We start from the raw sequence: 6,162 nt of genomic DNA on the forward strand, positions 1-6,162 counted from the left end.
TCCTCCTCCCTTCCTATCCTGTCTATCCTTTCTGTAGACGTTGTATGTACTCCCCAAATTGCAGTTCTGCATTCCTTATATCTGTGTGACATAAGAACAGGTGCATGTATACTTGCGTGTACACCAATGTTAGGAGTTTGGTAAATAAATTTGATAAATTTGACACCACAAAGATGTGACACCACATCTTTGATATACCAACAATATCCGCCTTTGATGCTTTGAGCAATACCTCAAATTTATCAAATTTATTTACTAAACTCCTAACATTGGTGTACACGCAAGTATACATGCACCTGTTCTTTTTTTTAGCTACCCTAGCACAACCCATGTTTACTGGTACCATAATGACTCCCATCAGTCTCTGAAATATCCTGCATCTTGTTTTCCAGGCTTCTGCTCATTCCAATAGAAGCAGTGCAAGAATCACTTTCACCTCTGCCAGTGGCTACTGTTAATCTATTAGTCCTTGTATCCCCCCCCCAAGCTAGCAGTTTTCTGACCCACCTAACAATGCCTCAATAGCATCAGCAAATATTCTTGCACTCTTTCTATATAAGTGTTTCCCATCCCTGTAGAAGCAGTCCCTTTTGTTAACAAGTACAGACCAGGCTAAAAAAAATTCTACCCCTTGAGTTTTGCACAATCTTTCCAGGGCCGAATTGATCAACAAGGCTTTCATCATATACTCCCTCCTATCGTGTCTGGGCAGAATTGCAGACACTTTCGAATTCAACCCTACTTCATGGCTATTTTTCAACAGTGACCTGCACTTATTAAGTAATTCTGCTGGTCTCCTACTCTTAATATCATTAGTGCCAACGTGTACACTATATCACCTTTTGTGCCCTTAAAAGATGATATCCGCTCTACAACATCATCAACCTTTGCCCCTGGCAGACATACCCTGGTCCTGTTCCCCCTATCCTTTTTATAAAGCATGTTCCCCGTTTCCCTGACAATAGCGTCACCAACAACTACTAGTTTCTGTGGGACCAGCGCATTCTGCCTTGGGGGTTGCCGCAGTGTTGCGTGATGACCAAGTGCAAGCTGTGGCGTTGATGTAGGCAGATGAGAGCTTGATGGGCCCTTCACTTTAGATCTTTCGAGGGCATCCACCCTGTCCTCCAAGCTCTCATATAGGCCCATGACAACGCTGAGTTTTTGCCTGATTTCGTTACGCTCCTTGCATCGCGCGCTCACACAAAGACATCCCCCATGGCAATATCATGTCCCGTACCCGATTGCTCCACAAACATCATGCAAGCAGTGCATTTTAAAAGGCTGTGATTGAGAGGGCAACTGCACCCCTCGGTTCTCCCCTGAGCCACAGCACTCCCATTAGCTTGAGCCTTTTGTTTTGCTGCTCTGGTCTGAGTCATGATTTCGATTTAGTTTCAATAAAATTTCAATTTCAGTACAAAATTATAACTCTAAACTTGTATTCCAACCCAGTTATAACGCTATATATATTTTTCAGTATCGAGTATTATCTATGAGTTCCCTTTATATAACTTCCGTATCAAGTTATGTATTAATTAATTATGTTATGTTTGTAGTCTAAGTCGTTATATGTATTTAGTTAAAAGTACAATTTAATTGACAACGAAATTTAACAAAATTAATAGATTTTACTGATTAATTGACAATATTATATTATATACTATACTAACGCTATCTAGTTCGGGATATAACGTATCGTATAACAAAGGCGGCAAGTTACGAACGGTAAATCTATGGACACTTAAGTATTAATTAACTTCCAAATCTCGCTCTCTCAATTCAGAATAAACTAACGATCCTGACTAGGTCTATAAGCTAGTTATAGATGTATTGTAGATTATTATAGATTATAGATTGATATACTTATATCAATTGGTCAATAAAGTGGCTAAATATGGCTAAAAAACGTCTCGTTCAGTGGAGCTGCAACTTGTAACACGTGGATATGATACCCTTACCGATACTTTTATGCAATTACAAGGCTGAGTAAAGAATAAATACACCAGATTAATCATAAAATCATAAAATAATGCTATACTACTAAATTTAAATCAAAAGTTTTAGAAAAACAATAATTTCAAATCAATAAATAAGAAAATCCACTTAGCGGCTTTGAACACGTCTGGCTCCCACTGATATTTGAATGTGTTTATTTATACATGTTTCTTCCCCCCCCCCCACCAGTCTCTGTTAGAAATGTTATGGATGTTTGTTCACAATTACCAGGGGCATTTTAAGTGGGACACTAATTCATCTTCGACAAACTTTATTAATTAAATCTTCAACATACTGTAATTTTCAGAATGTCGAAAAATAATACCATTCATAGAAGTAGAATTCATCACTTACTTTTGGGCTGACGGCTGTAAATCTGTTTACATAAACTAAGCTGAACACAAGCAAAAAAAAAACAAATAAAAATGTGTACTAAGCTATAGACAGAAATGAATCATTGATGATAATAGCCCAGAGTATAGTGTGGCTCAAGGTACAATACTTTCCACTACATGTCAGCCTGTATTAGATTTTATGTTGTTCTTGTTCTGTTCAGCTGTGGAATAAATAATTACGGGTAATCCAATGTGAACTCATTACAACCATGTTTTGTATGCAACCATAACAGATGTTTTGTATGCGAAACATCTGTTAGGAAGCCATAGGCGAGTAATACTGGGTGGTGATGATCTGAGCAGGGCTACTTGTTAAGTGTAGATTCTCCGTCACCATCTCTTGGTTGCTGTACCAGACACACTAACTCAAAATTATTTGTAAATACATAAGTAGTGTAAGGTGGACAAATTTACACATAATGAAGGCAATTCATAATTGCCTTCGTTATGGAACAGAGTCTCCTCCCCTATATGAAGTTATCTGCAGCAACTGTACTCAGAAGTCATACGGGACTGGTTTTGAAGATAAGCCACCCAGTGCAATTAAAGATATCAGCCACATAGCAACCATTTTGGTGTAAGTGCCATAGAGGAGTTCCTAATCTCCTAAGGAGATTTCTTTACTAATGAAGAACTATGTGAGTTTGATATCCATGTTGCTTTTGAGAAAACACAGTGGTCTTAGAAACCACTCTTGTGAGAGTTTGACTCTCAGTCATTGAAGAGTTTCAATATATAATCAATGCACGAATTTGTGGGCTTTTCATGAGTAAGTGCTGTGAATTGTTTATGACTAATCAGTGCTAGGCAAATTATGTGTAATAAGGAAAAAAAAAGTGCCCAGCAACCCACATTGGATTCATTTTTTTATATGGGCTAGTGGGGTCCTATAAAAGTTCATCATCATCAGCCATTTTCAGTCCACTGCAGGATGTGAAGACCTCTCCGGCAACTTTCCAGTTCCTTCTGTTTTGTGCAATGGCCATCCATTTACCACCCACGAACTCGTGAATTTCATCTGTCCATCTCTGTTGTTGTCTTCCAGGTTTTCTTCTAGCTCCTCTTGGGTACCATTCTGTTATTTTCTTAGTCTACCTGTCATGTCTTTGAGCTGTGTGTCCTGCCCAAGACCATTTTAGTTCTTTAGTTTTGATAAGAATGTCCTTTACTTGAGTTTGTTGCCTAATCCATGTGTTTCTCTTCTTATCTAACAGTCTGATTCCTAATATAATTCATTCCATTCTTTGCTGTGTAGTTTTCAGTTTCTCTTCCATTCTTTTGGTAAGTGTCCAAGTTTCACTTCCATAAGTCATGGTGGGGAGTATACACTGGTTCATTATTTTGTGAAGAGACAAATTGGGATATTGCTCCTTATATAGTATGTAGTATGTGACTATAAATATAGTATGTGACTATATTTCCTGAATGCTATCCATACAAAATTTATTCTTCTCTTGACTTTCCAGCCATTTCTCATTATTACAGCTAATGACTTGTCCCAGATAAGTATATGAATCCACCTTTTCGATTACTGCTCCTTCAATGATTATATCCCTTTCTGTGACATGCTTGTTTTAGCCATATGCATCTTTAGTCCAAAATCCTTACTAACTCTGCATAACCGATTAAGATTTTACTCTAATTCTTTGGGATCATGGCTTATGATCACAATTCATCTGCAAATTGTAAATGGTTTAGGTACTCTCCATTCACATTGACTCCTTTCTGCAACAAGGCTAATCTGAAAGCTTCCTGAAGAGCAGCAGTAAACAACTTCGGAGATATTGTGTCTCCTTATTGAACTCCTTTTTCAATTTTAAATTTGCTACTGTCTTTGTCTAGTCTAGTAAAGGAAGTAGTGTTCTCGTATATTTTCTTCAAAATCATAATATATGGTGTATCTATGCCTTGTCTTTCTAGTGCCTGAAACATTGCCTTATGCTGTATGGAGTCAAATACCTTTTCATAATCCACAAATGCCGGGCATAATAGTGTTTTATATTCATTTGCTTTCGTTATTAGCTGTGATATTATGTGAAGGTGATCTATAGTTAGAATCCTATCCTAAAGCCAGCTTGCTGTTTCAGTTGATTGTCATGAAGTATTCTTTCTAATCTGTTAGTAATGACCCTTGTGAACAACTTCTGGATGTGGGATAACAGGATAATGTTCTATAATTTCCAGTTTCCGATTTATCTCCTTATGCAGCAAAACTATGATTACATTATTCCACTCCTTAGGCATCACACCTTTTCTGATGCATTTTGTGAAGAGTCTTGCCAGTTTCTGTGTCATGTCTCCTCCTCCCAATTTTAATAACTTCATCTTCCTCCAGGGCTTTCTGATTCTTCATTTTCTTCAACGCATGTTCTACCTCATCAGGAAGGATATCAGGTAAGTCGTATGTGTTACTAATTTGTGATCCATCTTCCCCACTGCTGGCATCATTCCCTTGCTCCTTGTATAATTCTCTGTAGTAGTCTTCTGCTATTTGAATTATGCCTCCTCTGCTATCTATAAGTACACCATTGCTGTTCTTTAATTTTAGTATCATTTGTTTTTCTATATTACTGCTCATGGCTGCTGATTTAAGTCCTTGGTTTTCCCTTAATGCTTCCTCTTCTTTTCTTGTGGTAAATCTTATGTTCTCTCTGAGTCTCTTTCTAATGGCTTTCATAATTCGGTATACTCAGTTTTGTGCTTGTCAGTGTTTGTCTTGCTCTTCATTTGTCGTCTTTGGTTCATCATGACAAGTGTTTCTTGACTAACTTTTTCTTCTTTAGATTTCCTTTTACCTTTTATAAGTTTTTTGGACTTTATCTATCACTTTCAGAAAGTTGTAGTATTCCTTGTCGATATCTTTGTCCTGAACAGTCTGCAGAAGCTCAAACTTGTTCTTAAGTTCCAGTACATACTGCTTTATATCTTGGTCCTGAACAGTCTGCAGAAGCTCAAACTTGTTCTTAAGTTCCAGTACATACTGCTTTATATCTTGGTCCTGAACAGTCTGCAGAAGCTCAAACTTGTTCTTAAGTTCCAGTACGTACTGCTTTTTCTCCTCTTCTGTTATCACAAAAGACCTTCGTGTTATTTACTTGAGTCAGTTTTTTCCTTTCTTTTCTTATATCTAGATCAAGTGTGCATCTTACCATTCTGTGATCACTTCCACCATTTACCTTGTTCAGGACGGTAACATCATTCATGATATATCTTCTGTTAGTGAGGATGAAGTCGATTTCATTAGTTGTTAATCCATTTGGGCTCTTCCATGTCCATGTTCTGTCTGCCCTTTTCTTGAAAAAAAGCGTTCATTACTGACATTCCTGGAGATTCTGAAAATTCCACAAGTCTTTCACCTCTTTCATTCCTTTCACCAATTCCAAAATTTCCTATAGTTCCTCGTTCCACAAAGTGTCTCTTTCCAACTTTAGCATTGAAGTCCCCATAATGATAGTGTACTGTGTTTTCTGCTCATCTAGAAGACTCAATTTTGGTGTACATTTCTTCAACCTCTTTATTATCATGGCTCAATGTTGGTGCATAGATCATTATAACCTTTAACTTGTACCTCTTAGAAATACTGAGTAGTAGCTTTAACACCCTTGTTGATGTAAATTTGAATTCTGAAATAAAAGTTACACATTTCTAAATAAATATTACATACTTCAACAAAATATGTATACAGTGTATAAAGCTTTTTGTCACTTTACTCTCATTTTATTGTTCCTTTAATAATAAATAAAAATAAAATTTATTTTATTTTTATTTA

Source organism: Mastigoproctus giganteus, chromosome 10 (genome assembly GCF_048544385.1).
Source record: "Mastigoproctus giganteus isolate SK-2022 chromosome 10, ASM4854438v1, whole genome shotgun sequence".
NCBI lineage: Eukaryota > Metazoa > Arthropoda > Arachnida > Uropygi > Thelyphonidae > Mastigoproctus > Mastigoproctus giganteus.